We start from the raw sequence: 24,439 nt of genomic DNA, 5'->3' as shown, positions 1-24,439 counted from the left end.
TGGAAACATGGGTGTTTCTGATAGCTAACAATGGCTTTGGATGGGGTGGGGGAGAAGGGGGATAGCAGCCCTTCTCTCATCCCCACACCACTGGTCCAGCTGTGTCACCAGGGGTGAACCTCTGGATTTATAACCTGTGAATAAGAAACTGCAGAGTACAGAATAAGGAGCAGACACAGCAGTCATATGATCTCCTGGATACATTCCCTTGCCTCCATTCCTCCCTCAATGCCGTATTGTATGGTAAAAGAGCCTTTCGAAGGCTCCCCCCACCATGCCAGTTCCCCTGGGGCATGGATAGGTTTTCAGTTTTGGCTTGGGGTCCTACGTGTTCCATATGGAATCACTTCTCAACCTTCACTATATTTGTGTGGGGAAATAGAGGCCATCAAATAGATTCTATACTCATGAAGTATTTGTGTGTATTTAAGGATGAAAGGGGAGTTCCTTGGCCCTAAATAAGTTACACATTTAATTCAGAGGTCATCTAGCTACATATCTTTGCATATTCAGAGAATAAGTACAGGTGTGAACAAACTTTCAAGCATCAAAAGTGTAAAAGCTGAATTTAGTGGACCTCTAAGGAGGGATCTGAGTTTATTTATCTGCTTTGGGAAGAGGGGTGATGGGAAAAGCTTCTCCATGAAACCAGACCTATAATCTGGATATCCAGTAAGGAGATCTGGGTCCTAGCCTTCAAAGTTGTAATGGACCTTAGACCATCTATGGCAAGGAGTCTTAACCTTTGTGTCCTGGAGCTCTTTCCACTCAGGTGAAGCTTGTTTGATTCATGACCATTAAGGCCCACTTATAGTATGGGGAAAGGAGAGCTAGATTCAGGATCTGGGTTCAAATCCTTGACTGTTGCTCATAGGCTAATGGATTTAAACCTGGAAGAAAATTCAGAGACCATCTTATCTAAGCCCCTTCCATTACAGATGAGGAAACTGAGGCCCAGGAAAGTTAGTCACTTGCCCAAGGCCACTTAAATAGTGTCAGAGGCAGGATTCCAGACTTAATGTCTATTGTACCATGCTGCCTTATTTTGGGGGCAAGGGCAAGTCATTTCATTTTGGTTTCCCCGTCCAAAGGGAAAGAGGTCTCCAACTAGAAGATCTGAGGTCTCTTCCAGTTCTAAATCTAATTATACCTATGATTCCCTTGCCTTTAGTCTTCCTGCTCTAGGAACATTCCAGCTTGTCAATGTTTCCCATCTGACACCAAGATAAACCACACTCTAGATATGGAATTTTATGAGGGAACTTCATTTCACACTGAACTTGAAGTAATCAACTAACTTCCCCTACTAATGACTGAGGCCAAGAGCGAGAGTGAAACATTACAATGGGTAGCCCTTTGATCTCCATTCATCTTTCACATTTGTTTTGACAAAATGCTTTCTAATAATCAACAGATAATTAGTCTCTGAATACATTGGGATCATAGTAGCAGACTGAGCTAGGAGGGACCTCAGGTCATCTAATCCAACCCCTTCATTTTGCAGAAGAGGAAACTGAGGCTAAGAGCGGTTATGGTCTGTGCAATGTTATGGAGTAACAGAGCTGGGATCTGAAGCCCCATTTCCCTGACTCAAGTCCAGCACTCTGTCCATTGTGACTGCCTCTCCTAAATCGGGTATCGCTAGTTCTCTTGCACTGTTGAGTTTACTAACTCTTAGTAACTGAATTACTGAGACATAGTCTAAATACTACCTTTCCAAGTCTTGAAGCACTGAGTCTCAAGGGAAGTCAGGGATTCTAAGAAGTCATGGTGAGAAGTCACCAAATGCAATTATATTTGGAAAGAAGTGTAGATGCATAAATGGAGTCTCCAAGGGATTAAATCCTGTTGGCTTGCATGCATCGACACTGCCCAGGGAATAGAAAACATGGCTGCGACACTCTAAATTGTTTGTAGGCTTTGGCTGTCTCTAGGATGAAACTATGGCATATGCAATAGCTTTTAAAGCTAGATGTGTCATTTCATTGGGTGTGGGAATGCTCCATAAGGAAACTTCTCCCAATGTAGAGAAGGACAGCTGATGTCCTAAAGCTTCTGAGATTCAGTACATAAAGAGTTCAAGTTAAAGTGAATGCCCAAAGTCATTTGGAAAGATCTGCCCAGACTATCATGACTTTCCTCTCCTGTGTCGAGTGTCTTTGGGCCACCTTCCATTTATCTTCAGAGAACTTTTCTTGTGTCTTTAGATGTAAATAGGGATCAGGAAACCCCCTTCATCTACTAGACTTGACCTTTCCCACAGAGGGAACCCTGGGGGGTGCTGAGAGGTTGACCCCAGCTCCATGAAAGACACCCCAATCCAGCAGTGGGAAGTGGGGTGTCCCCAACCACCCTTCTAGATGATTGCTTCCTCTGGACGAAGGATTCTTTTCCTTTGTATCTAAGGTGATACAGAAGATCATAATGAAGCTTGTGATCTTTTTCAAAGTTAATTATTCTGTAGATCTTAGCGGTAGAATCTATATTTGAGGGCTTGGGGATATTTTCCCCCCATTTACTAGGTAGTCTTACAGATAAGGAAACTGAGGCAAATAGAGGTGAAATGACTTGCCTAGGGTCACACAGCTAGTAAGGATTTACTTACTAAGGCAGGATTTAAATTGGAACTTTGTGAGCTCCAAGTCTGACACTCTATTCACTGTTCCACCTACCTGCCTCAAACAACGAAATACTACCCCTCCCCCCCCAAAAGCTCCTCTAACCACCTGATGGGACAGCTGGGTGGTATGGTAGAGCACTGGGCCTGGAGTCAAGACTCATTTTTGTGAGTTCAAATCTGTCCTGAGACACTAGCTGTGCGACCCTGGGCAAATCACTTCACCCTATTTGCCTCAGTTTCCTTAGCTACAAAATGAGCTGGAGAAGGAAATGGCAAACCATTCTAATCTCTGCCAAGATACTAGAACCCCCCAAATGGGGTCATGGAGTCAGATATGACTGGGGGGGAAAAAGACTGAACCATAAAAATATACCTGATAAGTGATAGTCCAATGTCTGCTTGAAAATAGTCATTGAGGAAAAACTGGCTACCTCCAGTGCCCCATAATCCTCTCAAATAGTTCAAATCTTTAGGCTTATGTTTGACTTTTTGTAATACTTCCCTGTTCCCAGTTCTAGACCTCTGAGGCCAAGCAGATGTCTAAAGTAGTAGGATCTGGATTCAAATACTGCCTGTGCAACTAGAAACAAGTCACATTCTCTCCTGGTCCATTTCTCACATCTGTAAAATGGGAGGGGAGGTTGGACCCAGAAGGCCTTCTAAGATCCTTTCATGCCTAATTCTATGGTCCCACGATCCCTCCTTCCACAAGATGGATATTCGAGGCAGTTGTCACTCCCAACTGAAGTGTTTTCCCCAGGCTAAACCATCCCTAGTTCCTTCAACTGAACCCACGTGGCCTGAATTCCACTGGAGTTGCCTTTTTTGTGGATGCTTATCAATTTCTTCCCTATACAGCGGTGGCCAGAAATGAACAATACTTCAGAAACTCTTATGATACTGGCCTTGGGATCCCTGTCTCGGAGCCAAGCACTTCATAAAACTACCTCAGTGGCTCCAACTGTCCCCTTTTCAACAGCTCCCTTCCACCCCCACCCCTTGGCCTGGCCCTGACACAGTGACAGCCCCCGGCAGCTCTCAGGCATTTTCCCAGCACTCTAATCGAACAGCACCAGTGGGAATGTTTACAACATGCTGCCACTTAGGAGGCCTTATCACAGCCCTCGAATATCTGCCCACCACCCTGAGACCTGATAACTTCAGAGTGGAGTGCTTGGACCGCCAGTCTTGGTGGCTTAGCTGGTGGCCACCAGAAAGCAGGCTGATTGCTTGATGCTTTTCCCATCACCGCCTAATCAGAAAGGCCCATGACAAGGCCGGTGCCTGGGCTGGGAAACTGTGACAATCTGTCTTTTAAAGGCATGGCAGATATATAAACATGTTTGTTTCTGCATATACCTACATGAACTCTACAGAGAAACTTGCCAGGGCACAGTGTGGGTTAGCAATCTTGAGAGGATATAGGCAAGAGAATTTGCAAATTCCACTTGACCAAAAAGTGGAGATATTAGTCTAGAAGGAGATCAGAGCAGGGCATCAGCCTGGGTTTTGAGAATACATACATGGTACATGAACCACAGTGCTGGATAAATGTCACTTGTCCATTAGCAATAGGATTATTACATATGACAAATATTATGCAGCTGGATGGGGCCAACCCTTTCCTTTTACAGACAAGGAAATGGCTCTAGAGAGGCCTGATTAATTTCCTGAGCATAGGAAGTCAGAGTAGGAAGAATTTGATGGAAGCTATCTACCCTAAGCCTTGATCTCTCAGATAAGGAAACTGAGACCTGCAAAGGTTAAATAAGGTGTCTGATCTCATGTAGGTAGTAAATGGCAAAATAGTTTTGAGCCCAGGTACTGACTGAATACAGCACCTTTCTAGGATACCTTTTTGGCTCCCTGTTATATGAAAGCACAGGCTATAATCCTATTGTCGGGCACAGCCAAAGTACAGAGTGCTCAGACATGCAGGATACGTGATGGGATTGCCAAGACCTAAATAAATTCTCTTAAGAATACATCTTTTGGATTTGCAACTCAAAATTTAAAAATTGTTAAATGTAATTGGGGAAATGCTAACAAAATTTAAAAAAAATAAATCTTTTGGGCAAGTAATTGAAGCAGGATCACAAGAGGACAAGAAATGAAAGGTGTAAACACTAAAGGCCACAATGAAGAATTCTCCCCAGGAGGAGGGACAGATTCTAGGGCTGTAGAATATCAACTTGTCCCATTTATCCCAGGTCTGTCATGTCTCCTGGACCATCTTTCATATGGAGTAACAGATTTCAGAATCTCGTGTTGAACTTTAAGATGACTTCAAAGGACCTGAGTTCAAATATGACCTCATACTAGCTATGTGACCTTGGGCAAGTCGTTTAACCCCAGTTGCCGAAAAAACAAACCTGACCTCAAAGCCCATCAGTCTAATCCATACTCAAAAAGAATCCCTACTCTAATGTAGGCAGGTAGTCACCTAGCCTTTGCTTGAAGACAGTTGATGAGAAGGGAGCTTCTTGCCTCCCAAGGCAGCCTTTTCCTCAGTGAATCCCACATTCGATCTCCCCCTGCCCCCAGCGTAGTCCTTCTCAATGATTCCAAGCTTGGCACTATTGATATGCCAAAACGCTGCCTGCTCTCCATCACCCCCTTTGTGCATTGCTTTAGGGACTTGTAGACTAGTCCCAGGCTGAATTCCCGCCCCAGCCATCAAACATCCTCCCGGGCCCCTTCTCCAGTCTTTGCTTTAGTGTTGAAGCTCTGGGATTATAAACTAATTGTAACATTCTAATGGACAACTTCCTTCTTGATCCCGGGTATGTTGATTGTGTAAGAATTCCTCAACTGTATGTAACTGAAACCATAATATCCTGAGTAAAACCTAATTAATGAGGCTAGCATCTAGATAGCCTAACCTTTCTTGTGTTGTGAGCCCCTTGGGAAATCTGTGGATGGCTATGACCCTCTTCTCAGAATTGGGTATTTTTAAATGCATGAAATACATAGGGTTCCAAAGGAAACCAGTTATGTTGAAATACAGATATTAAAATATTAAAACAAGATCCTGTGGTTTAGACAAACTTGGTATTTCTCCTTGGGAGGCAGCTTTAACATCCCCCCCTTTTTTTTTAATATATATATAACCACTGGAAGCCCCTCTCTTCTCTGACCATGGAAATGATCCTAGCTCTTGGGAGGCTGGGGGGAGGAGGATAAATTGGGTTTCTAGGAGCAGACATCTCTGGCCAGGCTGTGGGTTATGTGAGGAGGGGGCCCCCTAGTGTATGCTGTTGGATGGAAGGAAGCCCAAAGCAAAGGGCTATCTCCCCCCCTCCCCCATCCCCTTTCTAGATTCCTAGTGCTTTGTTGTATCTGGTTGCAATGTGGCCATGACTCCCATGATTGGGAGCCAGCAAGACAGGCGAGAGGTTCCTTTTCACCTGGATGACCCTTAGGATTTCTCCTACAGAGGTGACTTCTGACATGGGGCCAGAGTACCCTTTGGCATTAATCCTGATGATAGGGTGGGGTTTTTTTTTGGGGGGGGGGGTTGGTAGAGAAGTTTTCAGCCAGGTCCTTCCCATTGTCTGCTGATGGATCCTGCTTTACCTATCGTTAGGACTAGCAGTAACACTTAGCTCAGTGCCAATGCATCGGCTGGAGGCTTAGTTAGCGTGGAGCATCTATTTGTCAATCCAATCTTCCAGAGAATGGGGATCACTCCTGTAGTGATGACAGGCTTTTCCGGTCAATAAGATGGTCTGGCACAGGAGGAAAGGACTGGGGCTTCTTTGGGAAAACTTCCTCCTACAAATGCAGGTTAACAACTGGTCTTAGAGTTTTGTAGAAGACTGAAAAGTGAGGTGACTTGGACGGGATCATACCACTAATGAGCGGCAATTGAGATTTGAACCAACTCCAACCTGTTGTACATGATCTGGTTATTAAATACTTGTTAAAACAAATGTATTCTAATTAAAAATATAGCAAATATTTACTTTATATGGGGCAGCAAACCAGCTTTTAGAGTCAAAGACCTTGGATTCAAGTCCTGTTTTTTCTTTTTTTGGCTCATATTAACCAAATGACCCTGTATAAGTTATTTCATGTGTCGTTGTCTGAGGCAATTAGATGGATAAACTAGACAGCTGACTCCCTACATAGCTTCCACGTAAGGCCTTCAAGGGACAAAGGTACAGGCACTTATCTTCTCCTTTCCTCTATTTCCTCCCACCATGTTAGGTGTAATCAAAGATAAATGGCATAAAGACATAATCATACTCAAGATTCCTCTGCATAGCATGGTGCCTTATAAATAGTTGGTATCCAAACTTCTTTGAATTCATGTAGACCCCTCTGACTAATGTTATCAATCATTACTTAACTCTGCTCATCTTCCTTTTTAAGAGAATAGTGAAAGTTTGCTTCTCAGCAACCCCAGGGATATTTGTTCTTAATTTTGATACAATACTAATCTCTTAATAAAGATATATAGCCCTTTCCTTTATAGCTCAAAGTACATTCTCACTTGAGTGTCAACCACCCTATGGGTACTATGTTCATTTTACAGATGATAAGACTGAGACTCAGAGGTGAGGCTCCTCTGCCCCACGTCACACAGCTAGTAAGCGACTGAGTCCGAATTCGAACTTAGATTTTCCTGGCTTCAAGTCAGCCCCCCCTTTATGTTTTGCTGGGTTGTCTTTGGTCTAATCTTGTCGCTTTTTTTTCCAGATGAGATAACAAACCCGAGGCCATACAGTAGAGTTGGTGGCAAAGAAATAACCAGAAGGCAATTGCTGAACATAGAATTTTAGTGTTGGAGGGACTGTGGAATTCATCAAGCCCAATGAGTCTATAGCACAAATAATCCCCTTTGTCACATTCTACCAACTCAATCCAGTGGCTTTACTTACTTACCAACAGGACTTTATTGCCTGGTGCTGTGGGCACAAAAATCAAAATAACTAACAGTCCCTGGACTTCAGAAGCTCCCTTTCTGTAGGGGAGACAACATGGTAGCTAGGCAGCACAGTGGATAATGTGCCAGGTTTTGGAGTCAGGAAGACCCAAATTCAAATCCTGTTCCTTAATACTAACTGTGTGACCTTGGGGGAAAGTCTTTTTGTATGTATGAGCCTTGGTTTCCTCATCTGTAAAATGGAGATAACAGTACTTATCTTGGGATCATATTAGCACCAAATGTGATGATACATGTAAAATATTTTGCAAACATTAAAATACTATGTAAATGCTTGCTATTATTATTTACCTAAATCTATACAAGGCAAATATGTGTTTGGGGGGTGAAAAGAGGTGTGAGATGATCAGAGAACACTTCATGTGCCTCCCAGATTGTCCATTTCACAATATTCTGGTGAGGAAAGTTGAGAAACAACACTAAAGCTTTTTTTTTTTTTTTTTATCTTTTAAACTTTTCAAGGCTTCCTGGGCTGGTTTCCTGAATGCCTTCTTCTGGAGGCAATGAGACATGCTAGCCTGCTCTTCAGTGCCTCTGATCCTGAGTCCAAAGAGAAATGGAAAGAGAGGGTGGAGAGAGACTTGAGGCTTGGGTAATCCATGAGGTGGTATTTTCCTTCAGGTGCTCATAAACACCAACCCCAGATGGTAAACTCTTTGCTACCTCCTGGCGCACCCCATTTTTCATCTGACAGAGCATACCCAGGGGAGAGCAGAGCTTTAACACACTTTCAATATAAAAACCCACTGTGAGACTTTTTGAATTAAAAAAAAAAAATGTTCCTTGGGCTACCTATAACCTGACTCCGGGGGCCTGCTGCGTCTTGTTCCTGATCACCTGATAGCAAGAAGATTGCTGGGCCTTGCTGAGACTGACTTGGCAAGGTGGCTTCTGCTCCTTTCATCATGGAGCCTTTGGTGTAGCCTTTTATACCTTGAGACTACATGCAGGAAAACCTCAGCATTTCAAACTGTTCCTCAAATTGACCAAGGTTCTCACCTGTGAGCACTCTGGACCTTTCCTGGGGTGTCAGATTTGATGATGATCTCAAAGCACTTTATATGCTTATCTCACTCCTGTACCATTGTTGGTATACTCCTTATTTCTGGTGCGTCATATTATTCTGGATGTAACCTGTAAATGCTTTGTCCATTTTATTCATTTTGGACCAGACCTACGATTTCATTGGTTTAGGGAGTTTCCAGTGAGGAAATAGCATTGATGCAGATGGGCACCTGACCGGTACAGTGCCTGGCATATGGCAAACTCTCAATAAATGTTTGCTGATTTGACTCTACAAATTGTGGTCTCTTGGACTGGGGGCACTGAGGTTAAGTTGACTTGCTCAGGGTCACATAACCCTCATGTGGAAGAGCAAAACTCCAAGTCTTCTTGATTAAGTAACTAGTTCTCTACACATTCTACCATGTTACTCTTTAAGTCTTTGAAAGAAACAAGCACCAGTATAGGCCCAAGGCCTTCAGATGACTGAAACTGCCATTAGTTGAAAAAAAAGTGTTTTCATAGCATTCAGTTGTAGTCATGTTGCATATTGATGACCATTTCTGGGGTGGAGTGGCCAACTTTTTGTTCTGCTTCGAAATAACCATACTTAGGGTTCTGCTCTCCCAAAAGGAATACTAACTACAATGTGATAACTGAGAGTTGACCCCGTGGTGCGTGCTAAAATCTGGGGGACTGGCTGTGCTTCCCTCTCAACTCTTCTTTTACATGGTATCTTGTCTTGAATTCCTCCAACATTGCCACCGCCCTGCTCCAAGCCTCCATCACTTCACACCTAGACGATTGCAACGGCCTAATGATTGGTCTCCCTGCCTCAAATCACTCCCTATTCCTATCCATCCTCCACTCAACGACTGAAACTTTGTAAAGTACAAGATTGACCTTGCCAAACTCATTTAATTAATTCCAATGACTCCATATTGCCTCCAGGATCAAATATACAGTTGTCTTTTTGCCCTCTAGGGTGTTCCCATAACCTGGCACCTTCCTACCTCTCTATTCTTCTCTTAACGGCTTCCCCCACCTCTACAGATATGCATGTCACTCCTTTCCCCCCCACACCCCATACACACTGATCCAATGACTATAATATTCTCATTCTTACACAAGTCACTCCATCTCCTGACATTTTCATTGGCTGTCCCCCATGCCTGGAACTCTCTCCCTCTTCATCTCGGCCTAACTACCCAAATTTTCTTCAAGTCTTGGCTAAAATCCCATAGTCTTCAAGAAGACTTTCCTCAGTTTCTCCTTAATGATACTTATTTCTCTTTTCTTTAACTGGCCATTGCTAGTGATCTTGACTTATGTCCTGCCATTGGACTCCAATAACTCTGGAGGAGAGAGTGCTAGAACATTGTCTGGCACATAGTAGGTGTTTAATAAATGCTTATTGACTGAGCTACCTCTCCAGGCTCTTGTTGCCGTGATAGGCCTCGAGGTTACTTAGGCCTAGTGCTCTGGGCCTGGTGACAGTGCCACCGGCTCATGGGCTAGGCTTGAGGAAAAAGACTGCCCCAGCTCCCATAGTAACTGTACCTAGAAAGGCTTGTCCTCAGTACCACCATTCACATGCAACTGACTTTGTCATAGAAATAAGAATTCCAAGTCACACCCTCACTCGCTGAGTCATCAGCCTCTCAGTCTGAGAGCTACTGTCATATTGCTGAGGTAGTAATCATTTTCTACCTGAAATACTGACTCTGGGAAGCTCTGACTCTACATTAAAACTTGGAGTTTTTAAAGTAGGTACCACACTGACCCTTCTGTGACTGTCCCTAACTAAATTCATTGAATTTAGGCAGCACCCATATGAGGATGGTGTCTTGAGCTGTGCAGAGATCTCACCAGGTTTCTGGGTGGTGGGGGTTCAAATTATGAGAGGAAAAGAGATAACAAGGATTATTGATGCCTTTGGTACCCTGGTAAAAGTAACAACACTTGCAAAAGATAAAATGGGATAGCTAGATGGCATAGTGGAATAGAAAGGCCCTGGAGTCAGGAGGATCCGAGTTCAAATATGGTCTCGGACACTTACTAGCTGTGTGACCCTGGGCAAGTCGTTTGACCCTAATTGTGTTTATAAAAAAAAGACAAGATGCCCCATCTAACCTACATCACACTTAGGACCCTAGAACTGAGGTCCTCTCTCAGCATCCCCTGTTCTCCCTACCTCATCTTCTGACACAAATCTGTAGCTAGTCAATTATCTCTACCACTGCTTCCCCAAATGATTTTTGCTTAGAAAAATAGTTATGGGCTTTTTCCATATTTGAATGACTGAACAATAAATTAAACAAGTGGGTCCTTGGTTAGGTATTGGAATCACGCCCCCCCCTTCTCCAATATCATGTATCACAGGATTTTAAATGTTTCCTATTGAAAATTTACTTGGGCCCCAATACTGCCATGTTTAAGAGATACAAGGCTTGCCCTTCTGCCCAAGCATCTTTCTAATCATGGGCTATTCATTAGGAGTTAGAAGATAATTTCCTATCTGAATGACCTAGAAAAGCTTGGATTTTGAACTCGGACCATTGTGAGCTCAGATTTAAACTTCTTGCCATATAGAAGGGGAAACGGAGGCCAGAACTTAATTCCAATCTTAGCCATACTTGGTCTTGTCCTTGGGCAATTCTAAGTTCTATTCTCATGGGTCCTAGAAAAATACCCACAAGCCTTCTTTGACTAATGGCAACTCTGAGCTGTTTTTAACCTTTTCTCTTTTCTTCAACTTCCTATTTTACTCAATTCAAATTTTTCTGCATGAGAGGTGTCCAGGAGAATTCAGTTCATAGTTCTGTTTGAGTAGATACATTCTTGAGAGTTTCTTTCTTTCTCAATAACTTTCCCATAGAGCTCCCCCCTGGAAACATCAGAATTGAGTTCATTTCTAGATTTCTAAAGAAATGGTAAAAACCTTGGCTCCCATGCAAGCACTCAGGCTAACAGTATCTATAATATAGGACAGCCTTTACTTAATGCAACAGATTTTCCAAACCATATTCATCAAAACATTACTCCTATCTGTGCTTTCAACCTCCAGCCCCAGGTGAATATTCTGTGGCCAGTGTCCTTATAAAGAGGGAAAGCCTTTGAGGCTGCTGGAGCTAATTTCTTTAAAATATAAGATAATTATGTTAGCTCTGGAAAGGACCTTATTCAATCCAATACCCTCATTTTTATACACCCTCCCCCCAACCTTTTCATTATCTGTTAGTGGAGACTGGTCAAACTTGCATACACAATTAAATTCACACCCAAAGAGGTGTAATGTGCCATTATCCTGCATTTTCACATACCTTGGGTGCAAATGGGAAGGTGGGAGGACCAGGTGGCATTAACATCCAAGGTCCTCTCACTTCCTACCCCAAAGAAGCTCCAGAAACAGTAATAGTTTTCCTTTCCTAAAACTTGTGGTGGTGATAGCCATAAGCTTATCTCCTCTATGGCTTCTCTGATAACACTTTCCCTACCTTCATCCACCAAACCAATAAATGCATATTTGGCCATCCAAAGCTCCTTAAAAGAAAACATAGGGAAGAGAGAGGTTTAAAAAGCCTACGATTTTTGACAGTTACCCATGGAAAATATATTAATTTCCAACCTGTTTTTCAACCTACTGACAATAGGTGATTCACATCAGCGGGTAACAGCCGGCCAGGAGCAAGGAGAATCAATATCCCTAGCCTGGGGCTGCCCAGGAAAAAAAATTAATTTCAAGTAAGTGTTCAATTTCCCCCTTTCTTCCCACCCACAGCCTGATCAAGCCTGGCTTTGTCTATTTTGCAGGTCTGCTTATGAAAGGGATAGGGCTGTTAGATCCATCACAGGGAACGTTAGAGCTGGAGGGGAAGGGATCTGAGAGGCTACTTGGTTCAGCTGATATCTGAACAAGGAAATAACCTCTGCAAAACCTCACAAGCAGTCATCCAGAAGCCTTCCCTCTGCTCCTATCCCATTCCCCTCTGGGACATTTCTAATTATTAAAGTTATTCCTGACATAAAATTTCAATTGGCCTGTTTGTAACTTCTATCCATTGTTCCTGGCCCTGTGCATTTGACCAAGCCAAAAAAGACTGATCGCTCTGCATATTCTGCATCTCTTGAATCTCAAAATTGACCAAAGCAAATTATAGAGAATTTTATGCAATCCATGCATATCTTAATGGATTATAATATACTCATTCTAACTCTCTGGTATATCTATTCCCAGGTTATCAACATTACACTTTGGTGGTTTTTCCATCACACCTGTAATAGGACATGACATCTGGCCTTTGTGGTCACTCCTTTTGCAATAACCTGGTCAATCAAGTTCTGTCCTCCTTCCACCCTTCAGTATCTTTGTGGAGATAGAAGGGAGGCAGAATAGACATCTCTAGTCACTTCTTCTTCAACCCTTCTCCAAGAGAGACTTTCATGCCTGCCAGAAGAAAAAGGAAGTTGGGGCCTGATGTTGCCACCCTGCTCCTCTCAGAGAGAAGAGATACTGGCGCCAAAAGTATATCTGTATGTTCCCTTAAATATTAATCTAGAGGATGGAATAGGTTCAAGCTAACTTCTGACCATTGTTTCATTATTAGGGGGAAAGAGGACCCAAATCTTATGTCTAAGGCTTGATCCTTTTCCCACCCAATAGTAGTTTCACAATGAATACACATAGCACTTAATCAAGAAAACTCGTTTATTCAAATTGCCAGCAAAACGGAAGGTATACATAGGAGAATATATACTAGACAATAGAGTGAAGGAGCTCTTACTGGAAGCAAGGAAGCTTGGTTTAACCAAAAGAGATCCCAGATTTCACCCAAGTGGATGTTCCCAAACTCACTATTGTAGCAAACTGGAGATAGGGACGTGATATGGAGATGGCCAGCTTCTTCCACACCTTCCAGAGTCTCTCCTTTCAGAAACTTAAGGTGATGGTGGCTTTGTCCATTTCTCATCTAAAAGCCGAAAGTCATAAGCATTCAAAGCAATTGAAGGGTCAGAAGGGACTCTAAGCTTGAAGAGAACTCAAGGAGCTCTCCAGCTCAGGGAGGGCAGAGCCTTCATCTCCACCAAACGAGGAGAGTCACTAGTCTTTGGGACTGGAGTTATTTGTAGAACAGACTTTTCCATTTCTGAATTTTCTCCTTTCTGCTACCATCTCCCCCACCCAATGAGAAGTCTAAACAAAATCTATTGCAAATAGTCATGTAAAACAAACTTTATCACCTGTGTTAAAAAAAAAAATAAGAAAAAAAATAAGCTTCAATCTGTATGCCGAGTCTATCTGCTCTATCTGGCAGTGGATAGCATGTTTCATCATGAGTCCTTTGAAAGACTTAGGAATTTTGATCAACACATTGACTCACTACAATTCCAATATTACTTATTGTTGCCATGCTCTTGGTTTTGCTCACTTCATTTTGCATCAGTCCATATGAGTCTTCCCCAGGTTTTTTATTTTTGTAATTTTTAGTCATGTCTGACTCTGACTCCATTTGGGCTTTTCTATGTAAAGCTAAAAGCTGCTGGGGTTAAGTGACTTACCCAGAGTTGCACAGTTACTCTGTGTCTGAGGCTGGATTTGAACTCGGGAAGATGCCTCCCTGACTTCAGGGTTGTCACTCTATTGTACCATCTAGTTTCCCCAGGTTTCTTATAATACAATAGTTTGCCATCTACAACTTATCCAGCTATTCCCCAAACAATAGGCATTCCCTCAGTTTCCAATTCTTTGCCACCACAAAAAGCTGTTATAAATGTTTTTGTACCTATGGGTCTTTTTCTTCTTCCTTTGATTTCTGCCCTAGAAGAGGTATTGCTGGGTCAAAGGGTAAGCGTGATTTTACAGGCTTTTGGGCATAGTTCCAAACTGCTTTCCAGAATTGGAACAGTTCACAATTCCACCAGAGCATTAGTGTCTCAGTTTTCGCACATCCCTGCCAGCATTTATGCTCCAACACTCAATCTGATAGGTGTGTTTCAATTTGCAATTCTATAATCAATAGTGACTTAGAGTATTTTTTCATGTGACTACAGATAGCTTCGATTTCTTCATCTGAAAACTGCCCGTTTGTGTCCTTTGACTATTTATCAATTGTAATAACTTGTAGTCATAAATTTGACTCAGTTTTCTATGAGAAATGAGATCTTTTTCAGAGACATTTGCTATAAAAACTTTGCCCTAGCTTTTTGCTTTCCTTCTAATCTTGTCTGCATTGTTTATGCAAAAAAAAGTTTAATACAGTTAAAATTATCCATTTTACATCCTGTAATGTTTTCTCTTGGTCACAAATCTTCCCTTCTCCACAGATCTAATGAGTAAATTATTTCTTGGTCTCCTAATTTGTTCGTGGTATCGCCTTTTATGTCTGTCATACCCATTTTGACCTTATCTTGGTATGATGAATAAGATGTTGGTCTATACCTAGTTTCTGCTGTAATGTTTTCCAGTTTTCCCAGCAGGGTTTTTTTTTTTAATCAAATAGTGAGTTCCTATCCCAAAAAATGAGTCATGGGTTTATCAAACACTAGATTAATATGGCCATTCGCTACTGTGTCTTGTGTACCTAATCTATTCCACTGATCCACCACTATATTGGTTAGGCAATACCAGATTGTTTTGATTACCATGTTTTAATACAATTTGAGATCTGGTACTGCTAGGTTACCTTCCTTCACATTTTTTTTTTTTCATTAGTTCTCTTGATAGTCTTGATCTTTTGTTTCTCCAGATGAATTTTGTTTTGTTTTTTTTTCCTGGCTCTATAAAATTTTTTGGCAGTTTGGTATGGCACTGAATAAGTAAATTTAGGTAGTATTCTTTTATTAGATGGGCTCAGCCTATCCATGAACAATTGATATTTTTCCAATTGTTTTGAACCGACTTCATTTGTGTGAAATGTTTTGTAATTGTATTCATATGGTTTTTGGGTTTGTCTTGGCATGTAGATGCCCAAATATGTTGTCTATAGTCTCTTCTAGGAATTCTTGTTGAGCTTGTGTTCAATCTCTATTTCTTTGAGGTTTTACTTTCGGATTTTTCACATCATTGTCTTCTGTGTTTGTGTCTTGAGCTTCTCTCTGACCATAATAACTCTTTATGGCCAGGGTGTTTTTTGCTTGTTTACTTATTCTTCCAAATTACTTTCCAACTTTAGACTTTGGGGACTGTGCACTTCTGATGTGTAGGATGTCTGGCCCGAGCCAGACATCTTGTTTTTGTAAGTCATATTTTATTTCAACACTCATTTTTTTATAAGATTTTCCGTTCCAAATTTTTTCTCTCCCTCCTATTCCCCCTTGCCAAAATGGCAAGCAATATGATATAGGTTGTACATGTGCAATCGGGTAAACATACTCCATATCAGTCATCTTATAAAAGAAGAAATGGAACAAAAGGGAAAAGCCACCAAAAAGCAAAAATAACAAGTGAAAATATGCTTTGATCTGCATTTAGACTCCATAGTTCTTTCTCTGGATGTGGATAGCATTTTCCATCATGAGTCTTGTATAGCTGAGAAGAGCAAAGTCAATCATAGCCGATCATAGCACAATGTTGCTGTTACTGTGTACAATGTTCTCCTGATTCTGCTCACTTCACTCGGCATCAGTTCATGTAAGTTTTTCCAGGTTTTTCTGAAATCTACCTACTCATCACTTTTTTTTACTTTAACAATCTTTTAAAAAAATTTTTTCATAGTTATATAAACAGCATTTATTGCATAGAGTGCTCTGACGAAATGACAGTTCTGGCCTCAAAAGAAGAATATGTACAACCAAGCTTCTATTAATACATTTTGTCCTGCAACACTAGAAGGGAAATGTGTGGCACAAAACAAACAAAACTCTTTAAAGTTATAAATCAGAAATAAACACTTTTTAAAATGTTTCATTTTATGGTGGAAACGTAAATATGGTTTATGGGTGAAAGTTTAAGACAACCCCCCCAACAACGGAAGTCATTTTTGACACTTAATAACATAGTTATTTTGCCTTTTAAACCAACTTGTGAATTATAATTGAGGATAAAAGTGTTCAAAATCTAAACATAAATGGACAGCGCTGCTTCAAAACAGCCCCATTAAAGCAACTCACAGTAATGCTGCATAGATATTCTCTGTAAGAAATAATAATTACTTTTCTAGTGCCTATTTTCTGGCACTGTTGAATCTTAAGTGTTGCAGTTTGCAACTAAAAATCCATCGTACTTCTGTGCCATACACAATAACGCCATGTAATGTACCAAGACAACTTGTAAAAAAAAAAAAAAAAAAAATACAAATGTGAGAAGTTTTCCTTAATTCTTTTAGAATAGGGTAAATGTTTTCAAATGCTTCATGCATCTCTGCTCTGACCTTAGCAGCAGTTAACACAACTTTTCCTGAAAGGAAAATAAGCAGGACAATTCTGGGCTTGATCATTCTGTAGATTAGCCCGGGAAATAACTCCGGCTCATAACTGCTAAATTGTTGATATGTCAGTACCAGCCCTTCTACCCTTATGGGAAACTTCACATTGTAGTTCCCTACCATTTTTTTTATTGTTTTTGTTTTTTGCTAGGCAATGGGGTTAAGTGACTTGCCCAGGGTCACACAGCTAGTAAGTCCCCGACCATATTTTGGATCTTAAAATCCAAAAACTTTGGCTGGAAAGGCCAATTTCTGTACAACTCTGGTATTTCCTGGCTACTAATCTGGACCTGTCCTTCACTTCTAGCTCCTGTACATACCATCTTCCCAGAACTGAAAATAAGCACAGTAGTTCTGGGCTCCTTTATTCTCATGATGACTGCAGCAAAACACTTGGGATTGTATTCTTCATTTCGGTCATGAAGTACAATGGTTTTTAGGTCGAGTTTACAACCAAAGTTCACTGTGGATACGATGTTCTGTAGCTGCAGTACAATTCCGGGCTTTTGGATGCAGGTGTGGCTGGTGTGATGGGAGTCGTGGGGATCATTGGGGAAGGTTACAAGGGTGTAGTGCCCAGCAGAAGTGCTGCGGTAAGAGTCTGTGAATGGAAGAGCACTGTGGGGATTGGCTAGAAGTTCCCTGCGGTTGGTTGTTGAGATGTGGACTGTTGGGCAGCTTGCTGATGCTGCCTCTGCTGCTCTTCCAGAATAGAAAGACTGCTAGTGCTTTGCATGGGCTTTGGGGAGTGATCACTTCTTAGAAAACCAAAGAGTTCCGGTCCCTTAGCTTCAGTTTGTCCTTCAAAGCATCACAAGTATTGGTCTTGGCTCCTTTCAAAATCTTTAGGTTATAGCCGCTTCAAGGAAATGTGATGTCTCAAGTCACTGTAGCCACCACCCGTGGAACTGGAGCTCTGCTGGAGGCAGTTTCTGCACCCACCACAGCAACCCCTAACAATTAAAGGAATCCAACTGTTTCTCCTCTGGTTCTGGGTTGGTGGCTATCTTCCTTGTGTAAGGTATAAGTAATTATGTTTGCACAGATGTAGAGGAAGTGGTCTTCAAGTTGAATACAGGTATGAAAGGAGCAGTTTTACTTAAAATTGTTTTTCAAAACTAGTAGCATGGTTAAAAAGTGCTTGAAGGTAGGACAAAGGTTACAAATTGCTTAAACTGCATGTGCTTAATGAGTCTATGAATATAATCTTCTTCTCCTCCGAAGAAGATTAACACAATTTTAGGTACAATGTATGTAGAAGGAAAGAAGAACATATTAAAGAGTACTATGAAGTAGATGCTCTGGGAAATTGTACATTGGAAGCATCCAGTCAACGGAGAAACAAGGGAGGGACCTTGCATTTCAGGATGGGAATATAACTGCTTGCTTTACCTTCTGTAGGATGTGGCTGCTTCTAGCAGCACACCCACTTCTTGCAAGAATGTATAATAAATGAGTCTGCCTCATCTACCTCTTGGAGTCTTTGTTTTTCCTATAGAAGTTATTCCTGACACTTGGGGAGACAAAAGATCAAATCCAAATGGTAGGAAGTGTAGTGCTCATTATCTCTCATAGCACAATAGTATTCCATCACATTCACATACCACAGCTTGTTCAGACATTCGCCAATTGATGGGCATCCCCTCAATTTCCAATTGCTTGCCAACACAAAGAGCTACCCCCCCATTTTTTAAATCTCTTTGGGATACCGACCTGTTAGAGGAATTGCTGGAACAAAGGGTATGCAGAGTTTGATTGCCTTTGGACGTAGTTCCAAATTTGAGGGGTTTTTTAATGACCTTCTGTCTTCACAACTCTGTCTAAAGACTTGTAAGTTTTTGGCGCATTTAAGGTGGTGTGATCTAGGGAAAAGTTTGCTGACCTCTTAGTCTGAGTTCTGCAAGTTGATGACCCAGTTTTGGGTCTGTTGGCTTGTGTGTCATTGAGTTTTAATAGTATGTTGCTGGATTCAGTTATTGGAAGGTTCTGCAGGTTCAGAGCAACTGAATTCTTCCTTCCCTTTCCCCTCTCCTTTGTTACTTTCCTGCCCTGGCCTATTGCAGGCTTATGTGTGGATCTAAAGGTTGAAATTAAATCCCTCTTAGGCTCTTGGGTTCAGAGCCACACAGAAGTTCTTGGAACGTTCTCTTTGGTCCATTCAAAACTAGGGCCTCTCTCCCTTGACCATTACACTTCACCCTGGAACTGGGTAATGGGCAGTAGAGCTGCCAGGTGACACTCGGTTTCATTCCCATTGCTGGTTCAGTGGGTTTTCTGGGATCCCGTTCTGTCTCAGTGCTTCAACTCTGGCAATTGGTCACAGCTCCCTGTTGCTGGATACTAGGATATTCCTCTCTGATATGTCTACCTCTGCTAGGCTGGGCAACGCTCCCAGCCAGACCCAGCCCCAGTGTCTGCAGACCTCTCTATTTTCCCAAGCTTCCCTAGACTGGAAAGTGACTTGTGATCTTTCCCCCCCCCCCACCTGCTTTTCCAATCAGAATTTGGTATAGTGTGGTTCTTAGGTTGTAGTAGGGGCATTATTGAGTGAGCCAAGCAAAAAAAAAAATACTGATTCTCATTTCACCATTTTAACTCTGTCTCCAAGAACAAAGATCTTACTTTGACGTTTGTCAATTAAATACTTTGATACCTGCAATGCAATATCATTGGGTTCCTTTGTAATCTTATGTATTTTTTTTTTTTTACATTTAAAAACCTTATTTGAGAAGGAATCCATAGGCTTCACCAGCCCTCTTGTGGGGTCCATGATGCAATATTTAGAAGCTTTGGTCTTAGAACCACCTAGCTGATAAGTGTATCAGGTGGGATTCAAACCCAGGTCTTCCTGATTCCAAGTTTAGTGTCCAATTTACTATACCAGTTGTGTTTAGCTCATAGAAACCCACATTCATCCATAAGGATCTGAGCAGGCCACATATTAACTTAGTTTCAAAACATAATATTATCCATGCTTTATTGTGTTTATGTTTGCATTTATTTTGTTAAATATTTCCAAATTACATTTAATCTGGTTGGGAATGTTGAGGGCCCACATGTCACTTCTCCAAGTGTTTGTCACTTCTCTATTATATAATCCTGCCTCTAATAGGACAGTTGGGTCCCCCTTTGAATCATTGGTCATCCTGGGTACAAGCCCCTTAAATTCTCCAGACTCTGTAGATGCCTGTCTCCCATTTCCCCCTGTGTAGAAGGAGAGTGTTGGCCTAAATGTTCCGAGATCCTTTTGAACTCTAAATCTTGTATCTTAAGACCCAGGATTGGGATGTGAAGTCTTTGGAAACAACTTGGTTAGCACTTCAGGCTTCTGTCTTCCAGGGCAGCTAACCCAGAAGCTAGCTAACTCTGGAAGCCCACTATTACTCTTCACCCACCCTATTCTGCCATATTGAATCTTAGCTATTTCTACTCTTCAAAAGAGCATGCAAGGCCGATGGGGTCTGTCTATCTCTAACCTCCAGAGGGGAGTCCTAGCCTGTGACTCATAATAGAAAATCAGATAATGTGGGTTTATCACCCAGAATCGGTCTTGGAGCTGGAAAAGACCTCAAGCCAATGAGTTCCATGCCTGATTGCTTTGAGGGAGGGGAAGAAGTGAATTGGCAAACTGGTCACTCAACTGTTAATGAGACTTCCACACCCTGTTTATTATAGCCAGTGCCTCTGTTTACCACAGAATCTTTCAGTGATGGCTAAGATGGCCACTTGCTGCTATGGGGTATGTCCTTACCAAATAAGGACAATTTCTGTCTTTTTTTAAATGTATTCCTAGTGCTTAGATTTTTTTTTAAAGTAGATATGTGGTTTCATTGGTATAGAGAAAACTCTGATCGAAACTCTACCAATGCAAATCAGTAGCCACACAACAATTTCTATAGACTTTAGCATGCCCTGAGAAGTTGATTGACTACCCTGGGTTACACATCCAGGACCACCGGAGGCAACACTAAGAATGCTTTCCCAACTCCCGAGATCAGCTCTCCTCTACCCGTTCTGCTGCTACACCTACTTTTTTTTGCATATAAAACGATCAAATTGAATTAAACAAGTAACCCTGTGAAGTTGGCACTACAAATATGTCCCTTTCACAGATGAAGGGGAGGTACCATGCCCAGGATTGCATATAGTTAGGAAATTTCAGAAGTGGACTTTGGATTTGGGTCTTCCTGAGTTTTCAGTCCATTTTTCTCTGCACTCTATCTATATATCTTTCAATTTCATGGGATCCTAGTCCTGTTTTAAAAAAGAAAAAAACATTAGAAATCATCTAATCCAACTCTCTCAGTTTATAGATGAGGAACCTGAGGCCTAGAGAGGTAAAGTTACTTGGAAGACCATTGATTTAGAGCTGAAAGGGACTTCAGTAGGCCAGTTAATCCAATCCTCTCATTTTAGAAATGAAACTGAGGCAAAGGGGGGAGGGTTGTGACTTGGTCAAGGTCATGTAGGTAGTAAACACCAGATGTAGAAGCTGAGTACTGGTCCCTTAACTCCAGAGAAGGTTAACAATAACCCTGAAGGTGAGAACAGCCCTGAAAGGATAAGGCAAGCATTAAAATGGATTTCTCAGAGGTCCCCTTATGTCTGTTAAGTGACATGTTGAATGTCAAGTGCCACAAGAACAATAAAGAGCTTGGATACCCTTTGAGGTTCCTGTTTAAGTTCTGATGACTACTTCAGGCCATGTAGGATTATATGCCTAGACCTAAAAGATATCAGCCCCACTCCCATTTTACAGATGAGGAAATTAGAGGCCAATGGAGGTAAATGACTCGCCCAAAGCTACATGGGTAAAAAGCAGCCACATAGGATTTGGTCCCATGTTCTTTGACTCCAAATATGGTGTCCTGTTCCTAGGATGGACTGCTCAGCTCTTCCTTCAAAGAATACTGCACCTTCTGAACTGCAGGCTCTGACATTTAAAAATCAGAAGATGTGAAACATTTCCCCTCCCCTCCTCCATTCTGGTTTTTTGTTTGTTTTTTGGCCACGGATAGGTTTGTGTTTTCAATCAAGGGCATTTTGCCTGCTCTTAATCACCTCTTCAACCCAGTCAACATGACTTGTAGGGGCTAGCCAGTTTCAATTAGAGCAAAGTAGGGGGCAGTAAATGACCAATCCCTCACTCTGTTTGCTGGATGCGAGAAGGGAAGGAAGTAATCAATGAAGGGTTAGGATAATGCTGAGGATTGCAGAACAAACACAGGCCTGGCCATATCTTTCCTCTTTCTCCGCCCCCAAACTCCAGTGGCTCCTTACCCATTACCTCCAGGATCAAACCTAAAACTTTCTGGTGGGTTTCCAAAACCTTTCCTACCTTTCCAGTCTTCTTACACCTTACTCCTCCCTCCCCCACTCCACTTACTTTGCAGTCTGACACTGGATTTCCTGATTCTAGGTATTTTCACTGGTTCTCCTCTATCCCTGGAACTCTACTTTCTGGCTTTTTTCAAATCTCAAAATCCCATTTTTTTTCCCCCAGGAGTCTTTCCCATTCCTCCTTGATAACCTCCGTTTAGTACCAATTTATGCTGTCTATCTTTATTTTAAATTGTTTGCATGCTGTCTCCCATACCAGACTATGTATGCCCCTTAAGATCAGGGACTTTCTCCATTTCCCTTCTTTGTATGCACAGTATCTGCCATATTGTCAGTCGGTCAACTAGGATTTATTAAGTGCTCTTTATTTCTAATGCACCTTTAGCTTCAAAACCTTTGGTGATAGTGAAGTCATTACCTCTTGAGGCATTCCACTTTTTGATTCCAGAATTCCAGATATTAAGGTTTTTTTGTTTTTGTTTTTACCTTGGAGCTTAAATCTAATTCTGGAGAACTGCTGATCATTTTGCTTCTGTCCTCTGAAACCAAGCAGAACAAGCCTAATCTTCAGCCTACTACTACAGTCTTTCTGTTACAACCTTTCTTTCTTTTTTTTTTTAGTATTTATTTTCCTCCTACTTAACAGTATTTTATTTTTTCCAATTACATGTAAAGATTTTAACATTTACTTTTATAAGATTGAGTTCCCAATTTTTCTCCTTCCCTCCCCCAACAAGCAATCCGATAAAGGCTATACATGTATGGTCATATTAAACATATTTCCACATTAGTCATGTTGTGAAAGAAGAATCAGAACAAAGGGGAAAACCCATGAGAGAAACCCAAAAAAGGGAAAATAGTATCCTTCGATCTACATTCAGACGCCATAGTTCTTTCCCTGGATGTGGATAGCATTTTCCATCGTGAGCCTTTTGGAATTGTCTTAGCCCATTGATAGACTTAGCTCTTCTCAGCAATACATAGTTGATCATCACACAATGTTGCTGTTACTTAGTACAATGTTCTCCTGGTTCTGATCACTTCACTCGGCATCAGTTCATGTAAGTCTTTCCAGGTTTTTCTGAAATCCACCTGCTCATTTCTTATAGCACAATAGTATTTCATCACATTCATATACCACAACTTGTTCAGACATTCCCCAATTGATGAGCATTTCCTCAGCTTCTAATTCTTGGTCACCACAAAGAGATGCTATAAATATTTTTGCATGTGGGTCTTTTTATGATCTTTGAGATACAGAACTAGAAATGGTATTGCTAGATCAAAGGGTATGCATGGTGTTATAGCCCTTTGGGCATAGTTCCAAATTGTTCTTCAGAATGGTTGGATCAGTTCGCAACTCCACCAATAATGCATTAGTATTCCAATTTTCCCACATCTTCTAACATTTTTCATTTTCCTTTTCTGTCTTGTTAGCCAATCTTATAGGTGTGAGCAGTTGTTTCTATTTGCATTTCTCTAATCAATAGTAATTTTGAGTATTTTTCATATGACTAGCTAGCTTTAATGTTTTCATCTGAAAACTTCTTGTTTATATCCTTTCCCCATTTATTAATTGGGGAATGATTTATTACAACCTTTCAACTGATACCCATGACTTCTTACTTAGTGCTTTCACCATACTAGCTATATTTTTCTGAAATGTGTAGGGGAAAAATAGTACAACCTAATTTTATTTCAATTCCTCCTGAGAATAAAGTTAGGATATTGAAAAGATTTATTCTTGGTGCTTGAATATATTAAAGAAACACACTATACTAAGCAAATGCAGCAGCCAGAGCTGGTTTCTGACATTTAAAGAGAGTTGAAAATGCCAACATTAGGCAGGCTTTAGTATTTTAATGTGAATATTTTTCTCCAGACCTCCAAAGTATAAAGAACATTTACCCAGAATTCTTCTTTAGCTGACATATTAAGAGGGCAGCAAAATCAGAGGTATTGAAAACATCAAAGACCCTGTGGTACTCATATCTTTATTCCATCTTCTGTGTTAAGTGAGCTTTATTGCATGGCATCAAACACATCCTGATGACCCCGACCTCAACTTTGGTGTCCATCATTGAGCGTTGCTTTAATTGTTTTCAG

The 24,439-nt window shown here is 41.3% G+C and overlaps 1 pseudogene; it reads right to left on the bottom strand.

Moving 5' to 3' along the window:
• The window catches only part of LOC114043185, a 156,729-nt pseudogene extending 132,315 nt beyond the window's left edge, over window positions 1-24,414 (bottom strand).
• Between the last annotated feature and the right edge of the window lie 25 nt (window positions 24,415-24,439).

The sequence above is a fragment of the Vombatus ursinus genome, unplaced genomic scaffold (assembly GCF_900497805.2).
Source record: "Vombatus ursinus unplaced genomic scaffold, bare-nosed wombat genome assembly UNPS02001287.1, whole genome shotgun sequence".
NCBI lineage: Eukaryota > Metazoa > Chordata > Mammalia > Diprotodontia > Vombatidae > Vombatus > Vombatus ursinus.
The sequence above is the reverse complement of the archived record's forward strand: the minus strand, read 5'-3'. Positions and strand labels throughout refer to the sequence as shown.